Source organism: Chiloscyllium punctatum, chromosome 26, assembly GCF_047496795.1.
Source record: "Chiloscyllium punctatum isolate Juve2018m chromosome 26, sChiPun1.3, whole genome shotgun sequence".
Taxonomy (NCBI): Eukaryota; Metazoa; Chordata; class Chondrichthyes; order Orectolobiformes; family Hemiscylliidae; genus Chiloscyllium; species Chiloscyllium punctatum.
This window is the reverse complement of record NC_092764.1, coordinates 35,594,512-35,613,032: the sequence shown is the minus strand read 5'-3', so window position 1 is coordinate 35,613,032 and position 18,521 is coordinate 35,594,512. Positions and strand designations below refer to the sequence as shown.

At 39.7% G+C, this 18,521-nt stretch overlaps 1 protein-coding gene across 2 annotated transcripts in view; it reads left to right on the top strand.

The window, feature by feature from the left end:
• Positions 1 to 429: 429 nt before the first annotated feature.
• The window catches only part of banp (BTG3 associated nuclear protein), a 233,643-nt gene continuing 215,551 nt past the window's right edge, over positions 430 to 18,521 (top strand). For both annotated transcript variants that reach the window (XM_072596119.1, XM_072596118.1), the window contains exon 1: positions 430 to 561. The gene's annotated coding sequence lies outside the window, so the exon portion shown is untranslated. The remainder of the gene's footprint in view (positions 562 to 18,521) is intronic.

The window sequence follows — 18,521 nt, the reverse complement described above, 5'->3', positions numbered from 1 at the left end:
TTTTAATACTCATTTTAAATGGTACTGCTGTCTTACTTGCGTCCTCTTTATCGAGAAGTTGCGAACACAATGCGCGATTAAAACCAACTCTCATAACCAACTGTTTAAAATATAAACTGTCAATTTTCAACCTTTGAGTGTGTCAGCTGGAATCCAGACCTCTTTGTTATTAGCGCGGATATTTTCTGACCCTCCTGTTGTTTTCCAGGTGCCAGTTTATAAATTTGCAGAGATTGAGAGCTGATAAGTAAAAGAAAACCGTCTTTTCCACGTGAAATTTAAAAATAAGATACTGTTAAAAAATTTGGGGGTTAAAAGTGTAGTTTTGGTTAGGGACTGGTTGTTTGTCGCCCCTCACTTCCCGCCCCCTCCTTCCCGTTACCGGTGGTGCTTATTGAACCACCGGGAGAACGGCTGCGCGAGGGAGCAGTTGATCCACCCGCGCGCTTTACCGCCGCCATTTTGTATTCCCCACACGGCCGTTTACTGTGTCGGAGGGATTCTCTCGCGAGGAAGGACGCCATTATCGGATTTTAACAAACAAGAAACGAGAACTGAACGGTAATAACCACCGCGATATCCCGACTCTCGTTTGTAAATTCTTGTCTGGTTCCGCTCGCATTCGTTTTGCAGCGAAATGGTTGCAATACGCCGATTACGCATTTTACATATCAGTCGGATCGTGAGGTGGAGAGGCCTACAGTAGACCTGACTGACTTTTAATTCTCTTTTATTTGGTGTCTATAACGAGATGGGTGGTTATATTTCTGGATGGTAGTCTGGCCAGGGTCAGCGCCACTTGAGTGTTCCGATGTTCATTGTCTAATATTTCTTTATTTAAGTAAAAATGCTGGAGTTAACAATATTTAGACTCGTGTGTTTTATTTATTGTACTGCGGTGGGGGAAGAGAAGTGCATCAAATTTAAAACGCTTGTACTTAAAGTGAGTTTGGTCTTTAATAACTAACGTGTGTGAATGTTTCACTTTTCTCAGCAGCGCAGATTCTACTCGAATTTCCGAAAATTCATATCTCTCCCTTTTTTCACACATGAAATTGCTTTTCGAAATTAAATTGAAGGACAAAAATTCATCAATGATTTTAAATAAGATACTTTGCCGCTTCTAGGCCTAGTTAATGGGAGGTTTGGCTATAATTCCTTGAGGCTTTTGGTGCCAAATCAATTCAGCGAATTTCAAACGCTGTTAGGATAATTTGGTATGTTTTCACCCGTAACTGGTTGGATTAATAGTGCAAATTTAAAAATTGAGGAATAATTCTTGATACCGAATTTTGTATTTGTAGACTGAAGTAGTTGTAAATACAAATGGTTATCACTTTGCAACATTACAGTTGGGTACTCAAAGTACCTGTTTGACACTGCTGCAATTTCGGTGTAGATGGTACATTCGAATCTTATACTGAAGAACGTATGTCAATATTGCTGGGGATTTTAGAGGGGAGACTGTTCCTGCCAAATATTTGCAATATTGTACCAAGTGATCGTGCAGAGCTTCTCTGCTTTGGCGTAAAGAATAGCCTGTACGTAATTACAGGATTGTTGTAACTTCATGAAAATGGAAGGTAAGTTAGATAAATCCATTATATTTCCCATCAATAACTCGCAAGTTGTCAACAGGTGAGATTATTCAACGATTTTTAAAATCATGCTTGCAGGTTAAGGCCTTATTTTCATGAGTTTGTATTCATATCATCCAGCTAGTAGAATCTGAGGCTGAGTAGGTATAACATTGCGTGCTAATTCTGTCGGTAATGCGTGGGGAATTGGACAAAATTAATGGGGGAGAAAAAGTCTGCATAATACGATCTGACGGCTTACGATGTACTAATGTAGAAACCTGCACAAACATCGTTACCTGGAAGGAAAGGATTCAGATTTGTGCTTCCCCCTAATTCTCTCATTTTTAATGTTTCTTTGCTAAATATTTCAGGATGTCTGATAAAATGGATTAAATTAATCTACACGATGATGGGAATTGTTTAGTTCTTGAATGAACATAGGAAGAAAGTCCCTCAAGCCTGTTCCACCATTCAATGAGATGAGGTCAGATCTGTAGCTGAACTCTATTGCCTGCATTTGGCCCACATCCCTTAATGCCATTGCTTAGCAAAAGTTTATCTACCTCATTTAAAATGTCCAATAGATCCAGCATCCACTGCCGTTTGTGGAAGGAGTTCCAAACCTCTCAGACCCTTTGCATGTAGAAAGAAGTGCTTTTGGTACTAACATCTCTCCTAAATGGTCTGGCCCTGATTCTCAGTCTATGCCCCTGATTCTAGAATCCCCAACCAGTGGAACTAGTTTATCTTTTCCTGTTATCATTTGGAAGTGCATGTTCTAGCTTTTATTTTGCTGGTTTATTGAAACTGGCCATCAAGAGCATAACCAATTGATGTGAGGAGTGCAACTCAAATTTAGTTTTGGTGTTTAAAAAGACATTCACTTGTTATTGGAATCATGGTATTAAATTACCCCCTTGCACTTGAGAATTTTTTAAAAAATCATTAAATTTGACAGAATTTGAACAGAGTTGGGTTAGCTCAATTGGTTGGAAGGCTGATGTGTGATGCAGACTGATGCTGTCAGCATGGGTTCAATTCCCACGCTGGCCGAGGTTATCTTGAAGGACTCTCCTTCTCAACCTCCCTTTACCTGAGGTGTAGTGAGCTACAGGTTAAGCCAAAACCAGTCATGGTTTCTCTAATGAGTGAGATTCCCTATGGTCTTGTAATACAATGGTGAATTTACCTTTACTTTTTGCATGAAGATTTTGTGACCTTCCACAGTGTTCAATTTTAGCTTGTGCTTAATGTGCATGCTTATTTCTGGTTAGCTGAAAGAGGCTGTTTTGTATGCACTGTGGCATTTGGTTAGAATTTTCTTGTTGGAGTAAGGATGTATAGAAAGAGAAAGTGATCCATGAAGAATATTTGATTCTGATAATTCACTGCTCTGAAGAAATATCAAAATGATTACCATTGATCACATTCAGTAAATAGCAGAATTGACCAGCTTCCTATTTTAAGGGAGCAAATATCTGAAGTCCTCAATTAACTGGCAAGGGGGTGGGTGGTAGATGGGATCCAAGTCAGTGTGTTTGTTGATAGAGTTCTGGTTGGAATGCCATGCTTCTAGGAATTCTTGTGCGTGTCTCTGTTTGGCTTGTCCTAGGATGGATGTGTTGTCCCAGTCGAAGTGGTGTCCTTCCTCATCATTGTGTAAGGATACGAGTGAGAGTGGGTAATTAAAGGCTAATGTAACTATTAAATGGTTCTGCATATTTTAAAAATCATTAATTCAGTTTAACTTGATTTACAGATAAAGTAGACATTCCAACTTAAAGCTAGTTTTCTTTGTGATATTTTCATTTTCAGAAGTGATAAATCTGCCCCACTTCATCAAGGAATATTTTAATGTAAAATTTTAATTTATTTCACATGCCACCCAATTGTAGTATTTCATGGCAGATTTTGCATTCAGTGAAATGCAAATATAGTTAGATGGGGAACTTAAGAAAAAACACTTCTTGAAGTTCCTGTAATTTAAAGTGAAGATTGATAATTCTATGAGGGATAAAGAAATCCAACGATTTGCAGATGGGGATTGGATGAAGAGTGGTGAGAGTAGGCTTGTGCAGACCATACAAAACTGATGTAGATTATTTTGGTCGAATGTCCTGTTTGTGTAGTAGACTTTAATTGCAGTATAGTGAGTATTTGGAGAAGTTAACTTGTCTGGTTATTGTTTTTAATTGTGTGTATGTTTAGGATAAGATCTTCAAAGTCAGAGTTTAAAATCTGGATTTCTTATGTTTTTGTTGAGTGCAAAAAATTGATTGGAAAGAATTGGTTTCAAAAATCCGCATTAATTTACAGAATTAAAAATATTTAAACATTTTCCATTCAAGGGATGTGCCATATAGAACTGTAATGTAAGTAATACAAAACCAAAAATCTGTTGTATGTTTTTCCATGAGCAAAATATTATGAATGCTGGTGGTCTGAAATAAAAATCAAATACTGATTGGTAATACTCAGAAACTCTGTGGAATCCGGCTGGAGGAAATTGATGAACATTTCCAAGTGACGATGTATTGTCAGAACTGGGAGTATTAGAGATGTAACAACTTTTGAGATATGTGGGGATGGGGGAATAGGATACGGGCAAAGTCTGTGATAATGTGCGAAGCAAGAGATATTAAATGACAAAATGGGTGGTGATGCAAGGCAAAAAGTTAAGTTGAATTAAGATATCTAGAGGAGGTGTAAGTAGGAAGATGAGAACCTTCAATGATTTTTTTTAAAACGTGCAGGAAGTGTGGGCATATATAGTCTAGAAATATTGAAAATGTTGCATCCTGGAGACTGCAAAGTGCCAAAAGCTGTGATGTACCTTGACCTTATGTTCAGCTGAACATTGGAGTTGGAAGACAAAAAGGTCAGTATATGTGGCGCAGGGAATAAAAATGAAAAGTGGTCAGAAACTTAGATTTTTTTTGAATTTAAAACAATATGTGGATCTTAATATTTAGGGAACTGTCATTTTACTGTTTGTTATCCTTGCTCCATAACCAATGACACAAAGGCATTTGTTGCAACAAGAATGATTCTATTGTCCCAAGCATAACTAAAGATTTTAAGAAGTCTCAATTTTTTTCTTTTGGGGAAAAATATATTTTTGTAGTCACCTTCTACTTTGTGAAAATCAGGTAAGAGACATTACGACATGTGGACCTTAACTTGAGGAGAATGTGCACACCATTCAGCTTGAGCTGACAGCACCAGTCTAGTGTGCTAATATTTTTTGGTAAGAAACTCCATAATCCCTTGTCTCCAGTGTAGAAAACAAACACTAGTTTACTGTTTAATGTAGGTTATTCATTGGTGAAAGTGGTTTTAAAAATTAAAGCCCTCAAGGGTTAATATGATGAGACCAGTTTTAAGATTAATGCCTGCGTTGTGGTGAGGAAGTAAATCAAAGGTTTTAAACTTCTTGAGAACCTTAATAAACATTTACATTGCAAGTCTTCGGTTTAATTCAACTTATATTGGCCAGTTCTTCAATTTTGAAAGACCAGGATTAGTTCTCCATAGTAACACTGGTTTTCTTCTGGTCTGCCCTTGAAGTATCTTTTCGATTTAGTTCCTTTTGTACCATTCTCATTGGCAACTGCATCTCGCTCTCTTTGTCCTCTTGCGCTCTTACTCCCCCCACCCCCACCCCAAAAGTTTTTTTTGATGTTTTTTCCTCCTGGGCTGGAGAATTTGCCTTTGCCAATGGTGTGTGTAAGGGATGTTACTATAGTGGGACAGTTATTGTTCAGTAGTTAAATAATCTCTTTTCTATTAAACTTTTCCAATAGTGAAATTATTCCAACTTCTTCTTTTGTTAATTATAGTGTATGAATCAAGTGTGTTTTGCTTCAAGGCTGGTAATTTGACCAATTGAATTGCATCTGGAATGTAATGCTTGATATTTGCCTTTAAAATAAGAAAAACTTTGGGTCTGGGCTGTTTTCTTAATATATTTTAAGGGGGTTAGATCTGATCCATGAGACCTTCAGTAGAACTGTCTTCCATTGTCTCAATATGACTCTAAGCAGCAGAGAATCCTGCCCCAATTTTCAGTGATCTCAGTTTTGTGAAGGTTTTTGATACTGTGCTTGTCAAATGCAGCTTTAATGTCAACTCACCTCATCTTGAGTTTAGCTCTTTCTCCATATTTGGAACCAATGAGGCCCAAAACTGAGTGACTTTGGCAGCACCTGAACTGAGTACCATGGTACAGTCTATTGCTGAGCAAGTACCACATATTCAAAAGACAGGATTGCATCAATAAAATGAACACTGTGCTCAGTCATGGTGCCAATTTATATCTACAGGACCTGGCACTACACAGAACCAGGTCCAAGAACCACATTTTGGCAAGTTGGAGGTTTTTTTTGAGCGTCAGCAATGGTGGTAATTTGCTTGATAGGATTCATCTTCAAGGCTCACCACATCCATGTGTGTGTGGGCTACCCGTGATGCTTAAATACAAAGTCACTATATTTTATCTGACAAGCTATGCACAACGTGAATCAGACAAATGTTTACGAGCTATCACAAACCGTTTAAATAAGCTTTACAAATTCACTGTAAGGTATTTCTTCATGTTTGTGAAGATTATACAAAGCCTACATATTGAGAATGATAGTGTAGCAATATCCAAAGAATACATTGATATGTTATTTACCAACCTACTATTCAAAGAACCTCCATGGCACGTTTCCACTAAGGCACTACGTCATGGCAATCTATGTGTGCTACCCATTATTTGAAATTGTTATCATCAAACTCATTAATTTAGCAACTTGTGCCGTTGAATTTAACTTCAGTGACACAGTGTACGCCCAAACAGCTAAAGGAAAATTCCTGCAGATGCTGGAAATCTAAAGCAAATAGAGAACGCTGGTATTGTCTGTGGAGAGAGAAACAAAATAATGTTTTGTTGTAATACCAGACTGGATATTAGCTCTTTATCTCTTCATAAATACTGCCAGACCTGCTGAGTTGGTCCAGCATTTTCTGTGCTTGTCCCAAATAATGTTGCCATGGGATCCTCTCTCAGTCCAACCCTTGTTAATGTTTTTCATGAGAAGTGGATCTTTAATTGAATGATCACTAATTTTTCAATCTTTGCAAATTTTTAACTGTAGATGACATTTGCAATAAATGAATCTGGCTGCATCAAGGAATTTCTTTACACAGCTTCATAAACTCCACCTTCTGCTCAAGTTTACCACTGAAATCGAGCAATCAAAGAAGCTCCCATTCTTCAAAGTATTATTGAGAAGTCTGACTGTTAGATTCTTTTCCCGAGGTTTCACACACGAGATAAAATTGCACACACCAACCTTTGCAAATGGTTAAAGTTTTTTAAGGCTTGGACAAGCAGGCATGCGAAGTCAGGTCAAAGTGAGGCCCTGAACAGAGAAAACCCATCCCCTTTATACAGGTCAGTTGGGAATGCTTCCAGATACTCTGGCCGTTCCCCCATAGTCACATGCCACTCAAGACAACCCCAAGTCACAGTCATATGTTACCCCAGGTGCAATGGCAGTATGAGATCATCCTTCGAGATAATGTAAATGTAAATGTAAATGCCCTCATCCTGCAGAATTATTATGCAGACAAATTCCTGACTCACTAATTCCCCCAGACAATGTATGTGTGATATATTTAGCTTCAGGGGATGGCAAGAAAGCATTTCTGAATGGAAGAGACTGAATGATAGTTTAATTTGATAATAGGGGGAATAGTAGCAAATAACTGTCTAATTGGAGTGGGAGGTAAAAACAATGACTGCAGATGCTGGAAACCAAATTCTGGATTAGTGGTGCTGGGAGAGCACAGCAGTTCAGGCAGCATCCAAGTAGCTTCGAAATCGACGTTTCGGGCAAAAGAAGGACTTTTGCCCGAAACGTCGATTTCGAAGCTACTTGTTTGCTGCCTGAACTGCTGTGCTCTTCCAGCACCACTAATCCAGTAATTGGAGTGGGAGTCATTCGCATTTCTGCATGATAGTCGTTCCCCACCCACTTCCGGAATGTTCAGTCAGTGCAGTTTTAACTCTTTTTAATATTAAATTCATGTCCAGAGAGATATTCCCAATTAATCTTTTAACATTACATGACAGTCTTGATGACCTAGGAGAAATTGAGAATTGCAGATGCTGGAGATCACTGTAACGAGTGTGTTGCTGGGAAGGTGCAGTAGGTCAGGCAGCATCCGAGGAGCGGGAGAATCAACGTTTCGGGCATTAGCCTTTCATCATTCCCAGTGAAGGGCTTCTGCTTGAAATGATGAATTCTTCTGCTCCTCAGATGCTGCCTGACCTGTGCTTTTCCAGCAACACACTCTTGAGTCTTGATGACCGTGTACTGAAAGCCTATGTCGGCTGGTCTATATGAATTGGAAATCCTACAATCCTACACCACAAGATCAATCTTCTTGACAAACTTATGAATAGGCCCCTCGACATCTGCTCATTGTGTAAGCTTGATGTCAAACTAGGGCCGCTCAAACTACCTGTCTGATCAGAAATCCTGATCAAGTTGTCGCTTGCTGTGTAGTGCACATGAAAGGGCCTGTGTCCACCACTTTTGATCCTGAGAGTTCCCTGGTATATTTCATTGCCTGAGAAGGGGAAGGTGTCTCAAACCATTTTGAAGAAAAGGTGAAACTGCTATTATCCAGTAATAGCTCTGACAGTTTGACAGCAGCGATCTTAAAAGATACTTTTCTAACCTCTCAAATGAATAATGTAGTGTGATTTTGTAGTGCTGGTATATTGGTTTGTAGGCAGTACATTGTAATAACTTTTGTGAAGGGTAGATCGTGCCTCACAAACCTTATTGAGTTCTTTGAGATGGTGACCAAATAGGTGGATGAGGGTGAAATGATTGATGTGTATATGGATTTCAGTAAGGCGTTTGATAAGGTTCCCCCGGTAGGCTATTCACAAAGTACGGAGGCATGCGATTGAAGGAGATTTTGTGGTTTGGATCAGAAATTGGCTATCTGAAAGAAGACAAAATGGTGGTTGATGAGAAATGTTCAAACTGGAGTTTGATTACTAGTGGCGTACCGCAAGGACCTGTTTTGGGGCCACTGCTGTTTGTTATTTATAAAAATGACCTGGATGAGGGCGTAGAAAAATGGGTTAGTAAATATGCGGATGACACTAAGGTTGGTGGAATTGTGGATAGTGCTGAAGGATGTTGCAGGTTACAGACGGACCTGCAGAGCTGATCTGAGAGGAGGCAAATGGAGTTTAAGGCGGAAAAGTGTGAGGTGGTTCACTTTGGAAGGAGCAACAGGAATAAAGAGTGCTGGGCTAATGGTAAGATTCTTGGTAGTGTAGATGATCAGAGAGATCTGTGTCCATGTACATAGATCTCTGACAGTTGCCACACAGATTGTTAGGGTTGTTAACAAGGCATGTGGTCTGTTGGCTTTCATTGGTAGGATTGAATTTCGGAGCCATGAAGTCATGATGCAGCTGTACAAAACGCTGATGCGGCTGCACTTGGAGTATTACGTACAGTTCTGATTACTGCACTCTAGGACGTTTATGGAAGTTTTGGAAAATGTTCAGAGGAGATTGACTAGGATGTTACCTGGTATGGAGGGAAGGTCTTATGAGGAAAGGCTGAGGGACTTGAGGCTGTTTTTGTTAGAGAGAAGGCGGTTGAGAGGTGACTTAATTGGGACATTAAGATAATCAGAGGGATAGATAGGGTTGAGAACTTTTTTTCCTTGGATGGTGATGGCTAACACGAGGAGACATGGCTTTAAACTGAAGGGTGATAGGTCTAGGACAGATGTCAGAGGTAGTTTCTTTATTCAGAGTAGTAGGGGTGTGGAACACACTGCCTGCAGCAGTAGTAGACCTGCCAACTTTAAGGGCATTTAACTAGTCATTGGATAAACATATGGATGAAAATGCAATAGTGTAGGATAGATGAGCTTCAGATTAGTTCCACAGGTTGGTGTGACATTGAGGGCCAAAGGACCTGTGCTGTGCTGTAATGTTCTTTAACTGATGCACCATGCACCAAACAACATGCTCCGTTGACCATATTCAATAGGAAGCATGCTGATTGTGCTCCACCAACCTGTGCTTGCCATCCTCAGAAATGTATAATTTAGATGTGATTTTGCTGAAGGAAAGCATTTATTAAATAATCCAGATTCTGCCATGAGTTACATATTAAACCATTATAAGATCATCAGCCAGGATTGCAGTGTGATGCATTGCATATGTATACAGGGCTGTTTAATGTTGTAAGCATGGTTTTGTACATCGGTTGCATCTGCTACATTAAAAGAAAGAAGTCATGGAGACTAGGGGTCTTTGGTCAGTGTGTTGCCATGGGAATTCAATCAGAATTTACTTGCCTAGTTGGAGAATAAAGATTGACAGTTAATTGTTCATAGAACTCAGATCAGTACGGTACAGGAAGAGGTCCATTCAGCCCACCAAGTCTACACTGACCGTGTTGCATGTCCATGCTAAAAAGCGAGGCAGTTCAGTCTGCTCAATAACTGTCAAATTAGTTTACTTTTGATAATCATCAAAGAAATGGAACAGGTCCGGGACAATGCATTCAAGTAATACGTGATTCTTATCTGTTTGTCAGCAACCATAAAGTTTGAATTTAAAAGCTAAAAGTGTGGATGTTGTAAATCTGAAACAGAAAATGATGGACAAGGTCAGCAGATCTGGCTGCATCTATGAAGGGAAATCTACGTTAATGTTTCAGGTCCGGTGATCCTTCCTCTGAACCGATGGTAGCTCAGAAAATGTTGGCTTATATGCAGAAGATAGGGTGGGAGGAGGGGGTAAGGAGTAAATGATAGGTGGGGGATAGAGCCCAAAGTTGAAGAGACAAAGGAGTGGATAACAATCTGGCTAGGAGTGTGAACAGATATTAATGGGGATTGTTATTGGCTAACAATGGGTTGGTTGTATGTAATAACTGACTATGTGATGACAAGTCCTGGTGTGTGGGTTTAGGGGCAAAGACATGGGAGAGTTCAAGCCCTAAGTTATTGAACTGTGTTGAATCCAGAAGGGTCCCCAAGCAGAAAATGAAGTGGTGTTCTTTGAGCTTGCACTGAGCTTCACTGGAGCACTGCAGCAAGCCTGAGAGAGAGATTGGCCAGGGACCAAGGTGATTTTGAAGTGGTAGGTAACTGGAAACTCGGTTTTTTTTTGTAGGCAGAACTTAGTGGTCACCCAGTTTATACTTCATTTCCCCAATGTAGAGGACACTACATTGAGAACAGCGAATGCAGTAGAAGTAGATTGTCTGAAGTGTAGGTAAGGTGCTTTTTCACCTGGAATATATGTTTGGACCCTTGGATACTGAGAAGGGAGGAAGTAAACAGGGCAAGTATTACACCTGTGGTTGTAGGGGAATGTGCCTTACGGTGGGTATTGGGAACGAAGGAAGAATGGACTAGGGTGTTCCGGAAGGAATAGTCCCTGCAGAAGGCTGACAAGGGAGAGGTAATATATAATCTGTGTCTGATGGTGGCACCTCACTGGAGGTGGCCAAAATGGTGGCTGATGTGGGTGGTTGTGGGATGGTAAGTAAGGACAAGGGGAACCATATGACTGCTGGCAAGAAGAGAGGGAGTGAGGACCAAAGTGTGGGCGATGGGTCGCACCTGGTTGAGAGTACTATCAACAACAGTGCTAGGAAATCCTCAGTTGAGGAAGAAGGTGGCTATTTTGGAGACTCCCGTATCAAAGCTGGCATTATCACAGCAGAAGCGATCAAGGTGGAGGAACTGGGAAAATGGAATAGTCTTTACAGGAAGCAGGGTGTGAGGATGTAGAGTCAAGGTAACTAGGAATCAGTGAGTTTATAGTGGATATTGGTGGCCAGTCTATTGCTAGAAATGAAACTGATGAGGAAGGGAGGGGGAAGAGTCTGAGGTAGACCAGGTGGAAGTGAGGCTGGGGTGGAAATTGGGAGTGAAGTCAATAAACTTTTCCAATGCCAGGTGAGAGAGGGAAGCACAATCAATGATATCATTGACATATCGGAGAAAGTTTTGGGTGGGGGCCAGAATAGGCCTAGAGTTTGAATGTAAAAGGAGGTGATTAAAAACAAGTAAGACAGGTTCTTTAGATCAACAAAGAATTGGCTGTTGCAAAAAATTCTTAGTTAGGCAAAGGTACAAATTATGAATAGGTTTAACATGGGTGTATGTGTTTTTTATTTATATACATATATATCCAGACCCCTTAAAATATCACATATGCAACCATCTTCAAGCCTAGAGAAAAAAAAACTGCAGAATATTTTTTCGAGAAGTATTATCTTAACTATTACCTAGTTACTGAACCCTCTACTTATCATTATGAATTCTTCCAATTGGATTTTACTACTTGAATTTTCAGAGGGGGTTCAGGGAGAGCTCTGTGTAAAAAGCTTTTCCTCAGGTCCCCTCTAATTCTTCTGCCACTTAACCTTGAATCTATGACTCCGGGTTTTTGAACTCTCTCGGAGAAAGTGAGGGCTGCAGATGTAGAGAGTCAGAGACAAAAAGTGTGGCTCTCGAAAGTGCAGCTTAGGCGGCATCCGAGGAGCAGAAGAATTCTCTGCCAAGAGGAAATGCTTCATGTTGTCTACTCCATCTCGACACCTCACAGTTTTGTATATATCAATTGAGTCACCCCTCAGACATCTCTAACAAGGAAAACAACCCCAATCTCTCCTCACAGCAACAATTCTACAGCCCTGGCAACATTCTAGTAAATCTTCTCTGTACTTTGTCCAGAACATTTACATCCTTGTAATATGACCAGAATGGCACACAGTACTCCAGTTGTGGCCTGAGCATCATCCGACGCAGTTTCATCATTATATCCCTATTTTGCATTCTATACCTCCGCCATTGAAGGACAGCATTTCATATACCTTCTTTACAACCTTATTTACCTGTATTGCCACCCCTAGAGACCTGTGCACATGCATACCAAGATCTCACTTCATCTGACACTCTCAATACATTCGCATTTATTGTGTATTTCCTTTTTACTGTTTGAACTACCTAAATGTATTGCATCACAGCTACCAGAATTGAACTCCATCTGCCACGTGCCTCTCCACTCCTCCAACCCATTTATTATTTTGATGCTTACAGTAATCCTCTACATTGTCCATTACATGGGAAATTTGTAGATGATACAAAAATTGACCAATTGTACCTCCCTCTGTTTAAGTTCAAATTGTTAATTATAAAACGGGGAGTACAGCTCCCAACACCGTGCCCTGCGGGATACCACTTGAAGCAGTTTTCCATTTACAAGGGCAGCCATTAACTGTTACCCTTTGTTTCCTGTTACTAAGCCAACTTTGGATCCAGTTTGAGACATTGCTGTATCCCATGTGCTTTTACTTTTTTTGACCACTCTGCCATGTGGAAACTTGTCCAATGCCTTATTAAAATCTATGCAGACAAATTCATAGATTTGTCACTTTCTCAAAGAATTTAATCAAATTTGTAATGCATAACCTTCCCTTAACAAAGCCATGCTGACTATTCCATGCCTTTCTAAGTGACAGTTTATCTAATCTCTCAGAATTGATTCTAACAATTTGTCCAGTACAGAAGCAAGAGTATAATTGTTTGGTATTTCCATTGTACCCTTTTTAAACAACGGAGGCATATTTGCATTCATCCACTCCTCTGGCACTTCATCTGTGTTTAGTAAAAATTGGAAAGTAATTCTCAGGGCATCTCCTATTTCCTCCCAGACCACCACCAACATCCTAGGAAACAATCCACCCAGCCTTGGTGACCTATCCACTTTCACAGATTCCAATCCCTCTAACACTTCCACACTGCTCTTCTTGTTTTACAATATCTGCATCATCCTTTTCCTTTGTGAATGTAGAGATTAACAAATCATTTAAAATCTTCCCATAACTCTCTGTATCTTCTCACAAGTTCTGTTCACAAGTGAGTCCCACTTTTTCTTTAACTATTTTTTGCTCTTCATATACTAGTAAAACATTTTTGGGGTTTTCCTTTATCTTGCAAATATTTTTTCATACCCTCTCTGAAATAAATTGAATTAGCTTTATTGTCACGTGCTCACTAGTACAGTGTAATTTTTTTTGGATTTCCTTATTTCTTATTTTAAACTTAATCCAGTAATTTCTATATTCCCCTCAGCTATCTGTTTTCTGTTACTATCATCTGCTATTTTATCTGTTTAATCTTCCCATGTATATTTGTTGATAGTCATAGGTATCTATATTTGGCAGTACCATTTTTATTTTGGAGGACACATCCTCTTTCGTGCCCCAAACACCTCACTTTGTAATGCCTCCCATTGATTTACCACTAACATATCCTTTAGCAGCTCAGCCAAACCACTTCTCAGTTTTGTAAGATGTGCCCTACCTTGGTTAAAAACTTTGATTCTGGATTTATCTCTGTCCTTTTTCCAAAATAATACTAAATCTAACTGAGCTGTTCTCACCATCCCCGGTATGCTTTCCCACTGTTACCTTGCTTACTTGCCCATCTTCATTTCCCAAAACTAAATCCGGAATTGTGTCTCCTCTTGTTGGGCTTGTCATGTGTTGTTCCCTCTGACAAATTCCCCCTGTTCTAAGCCAACATATCTTACGTGTACAAACTTGGTCACGTGAATGCTCGCTGAAAGTATTGCAGACTTGGTGATTCCACTCAAGCAGCTTGTGTTCTTCTCAAATGCAATACTGTTTGCTGTAGCCAGTGCCCTTATTAACATATTCTTTTCAGAAGATCTTATCAGTTCATATTTTAGAGAACATATCTTCATAAAAGTTTTAGGCAGGACCACCTCAGAGAATCTAACCATCTCCCCTTGTGATTCAATGGCATCCATCACTGCTGAATCTTCCATAATCAATTTCTTTGGTAATACCATTGACCAGAAACCGAACTGGACCAGCTATGTAAATATTATGGCTCCAAGAGCAGATCCAAGGCTATGAATTCTCTGGTAAGTAACTCCCCTCCTGTCTTCCGAATGCCTGTCTACCATCTAAAAGGCACAAGTCAGGAGTATGATAGAATATCCTCACTTGCCAGGATGCGTGCAGCTCTGACAATACTTGAGAAATTTGATACCATTTAGGACAAAGCAGCTCATCAAACATACACTCCATTAAACATACACTCCCTACACTAGTGCATAGTGGCAGCAGTGTGTATCCTGTAGAAGATGTATAATAGTATCTTCCAAGCTGAAAACGCCACAATGTAAAACTATTTATATCATATTTCAAAGGTAGTAAATGCCACAAGTTGCAAGTTTTCCTCAAGCTAACTTAGAAATATGTTGCCTTTTGCTTGGTGTTGGGTACAATTTTGTAACTCAAACTATCAGAACTTTGGGTGTACTACTCGCTACAATGACTGCTCAGCTCAAGAAGACAGTTTATTCTATCTCAGGGTAGTTGAGATGGCCAATTATTGTGAGCCAGGCCAGCAATACCCAGCATAAACAAGATTTTTTTAAAAAGTGTGCATACATATGGTTCATATTTCCTTGCATATAGAAAATTTAGGGGAAATCTGTTAACTGTATTTTAAAATGTAATATCAACTGCTCGGGGGAGATGTAGAAAAAAATATTTTTCCAGAATTGAGAACTGGAGGATTTCACTGTAAACTCAGAAGTTCTCAATTGGTGCGTGAAACTAAATGTTTTTTAATCAATTATTTTGTCATATTTTAAGAAATGACTTAAATTATATTTTGTTGAATTGGGGTTAGTTTCAAAGCACTTTCTGTAAGAAAGAATAGCCGTATAGTCCAGGTCAAAAGTAAGGCTTATGGTTTCACGGATATTCTTATGATCTAATGTAATGTAAACTTCAGCTAACAAATGTGAAATAGTTCAAGAGAAAGGCCTTTTGCTTGAAAAGCTAGACATGGTTTGGTGTGTAACAAGGACTATGTATGTTAGTTCGTATAGTTGTTTTGAGCTTTACATTTGTTTAGGCAAAAGTTATTGTAGAGTCATCAGTGGTTCTTGTGATTACAGGATGTTGATAGGTTTAAGAAATACTTGGGTTGATCATTTGGAACACTTGGGGTGATGAAGTTGTTGACTTGCTCATTAAGTTGGTAAGTTTGTTCACAGATGTTTTGTCACTATTCTCGGTAACATTATCAGTGCGCCTCCGGTGAAGCATTCTTGTTCTGTCCTGCTAACTGTTTATGTCTGGGCCTGCTGGGGTTGGTGGTGTCGCTTCCGGTTTTGTTGCTGATTTGGTTTCTTAGTGGTTGGTATATGGGGTCCAACTCTACATGTTTGTTAATGGAGTTCTGGGTTGAGTGCCAGGCTTCCAAGAGCACCGACACAATGTCTTCAGAAACAACGGGTACCTAAAAGCGTAGTCTGCTGCTAGCTACACAACAGACCACACCAGGAAGAAACAACCTGTCTGGACACACTGGCCACAATATCATACATTAAGGGCATAGCAGAAATGACCACCACACTACTCTGACTCCTGGGGATGTTATGGTAACCTACAAACCAACTATGAAGTAACAAATATGAAGGATCCCATACCCACAACCAACAGGATCAACATTACATTCAAAGTACCATGCAAAGACTGCCAAAAGCTCTATGTAGCGCAAACAAGAAGGAAATTAGCCAGCAGGGTACACTAACACCAACTAGCCACCAAGAGACATGACTAGCTATCACTTGTGTCTATACGCACGGACAATGAAGGACACCAATTTGACTGGGCCAACATATTCACCCTAGGACAAGCAAAGAGACATGCATGGGAATTCCTGGAAGCTTGGCACTCAACCCGGAACTCCATTAACAATAATGTAGAGTTGGACTTTATACATCAACCACTAAGAAACAGAAACAGCAACAAAACCGGAAATGAGACCACCAATCCCAGCACACCCAGATGCACAAATAGAAAGCTGGACTGAATACCATCGCTTCATTGGAGTTGCACCGTAAAATGTTGCCTAGAATGGTGATGAAATGTCTATGAACAAACTTATCAGCTCCGTGAGCAAGTGAACACCTCATCTACAACCTGAGCTACATTTTTTTTGAATGCTTTGAACTTGGAGTGATATTAGATCACGAGGGGGGATAACACTACATACGTTAGTAGAAATTGCAGGTGTCACCACGTTAGTAAAAGTTTTAAAAAAACTGACAGGTTGATACAGACAAGTTGTTATAGAGGAGTGATCTTACAAAGTGATTGTTGTATCAAAAATGAATAAGGGGCATGGATAGGGTAAATTGGCAAGGTCTTTTTGCTGGGGTGGGGGGAGTCCAAAACTAGAGAACATAGGTTTAAGGTGAGAGGGGAAAGATATAAAAAGGACCTACAGGGCAGCTTTTTCATGCAGAGGCTTTTTCACACGTGTGTAATGAGCTGCCAGAGGAAGTGGTGGAGACTGATACAATTACAGCGTTTAAAAGGCATCAGGATAGGTATATGAATAGGAAGGGTTTAGAGGGATATGGGTCAAATGCTGGTAAATGGAACTAGCTTTATTTAGGATGTTTGGTTGGCGTGGATAAACTGGACTGAAGTGTCTGTTTCCCTGTTGTATCGCTCTGACTGCATCGTCCAAAATTGGAAGAATAATAAATAAAAGTCCAGCATAAGAATGAAGACGGGAAAAGTACTCTACTTAGTCCAGGTCAAAAGTAAGGCTTATGGTTTCACGGATATTCTTATGATCTAATGTAATGTAAACTTCAGCTGTGCCAGCACCTAGCTTCCAGTCCGCACTGGGCCAAAGCCCCAGGCCACACCAGGCTTTAAAACTTGAGGCCTTGCCTCCAGTCCCCAAGGGCCTTGTCTCTGTACAATGGCTTTCGGTTCAGAGCTTGCTTCCCTGTGCTAGCCTCCAGTCTGGGACTCCCCTCCAGGACCCACCTCCCCAAGCTGGTCTCCGGTGAAGGGATTGCCTCCTCCATTCTCCTCTGAGTAAGTTTAGTGTTTTTTTAAGCTTGTAACTTTTAGAGAAAAAAGAAGAGGAAAACAATGGTTGGAATAGAGGATTTTCTGCTGCATTGGTGTACTCTGCTGCCATGTTGTTTCCAATTTTATTTATGCAACCAGACAGTTTGTGTCCTTTTAATTGAAGAAATGTTATTGGCATCAGTGGTTAGAAATTGAGAAGATAAAAATTCAATTGTGTTAAAAGTATCAAAGGTGATTTGCCAACCATCCTTCAGAAAGGTCAATGCTTTAATGTGGAGGAATAAGAAATAGGGAGTGTGAAAAGCTCATAGAAGCAATAAATGATAAGCGTGAGATTTAAAAGAAATGCGGAAGGACGTTGGCATGACCTATATAGGAAGTCTGCCTTTAACAAAATTACAACAAGGTAATGGATGTGAATTTCAAGGTATGAAAAGCACAAGCCATTTTCATTTTACATTATGTAGATTTTGCAACCAGATTTTTAGTTAGCAATAATACATGATTAAATTTAAGAAAGTTATTGTAGATAAGGCAGTGGGAAAGTTAATAGGGACCAGAAATGGACAACAAGCAAGCATACAGATAATTGGGTGGCCGGAAGTGGAGGGGCGGGGTTGAGGTTTGCTAGCAATGAATTTAGTAATGTGTATGATAATGGACATATAATAGTTTTGAGATAAGCAGCAAAAAAAAAAGCATTTTAACACTGGAGTACATGGACTGACCCATTTTCTAACAAATGAAATGGCTCAAATAAGCCAAACTGTAAATTATTATAATTTTATGGATTGACCATGCTAAGAATTCATTGTAGATGATTGGAGGATATAGTCTATGTTAGTTTTTGGTAGGAATCCTAAAGTTCATCACTAATAAATGATTCGACTCCAGCATGTTTCAGGGCTGCCCAGTAGTTTTTCTATGTATTTGAATGCACTTTGCTTGGGCCAAAAGGCAT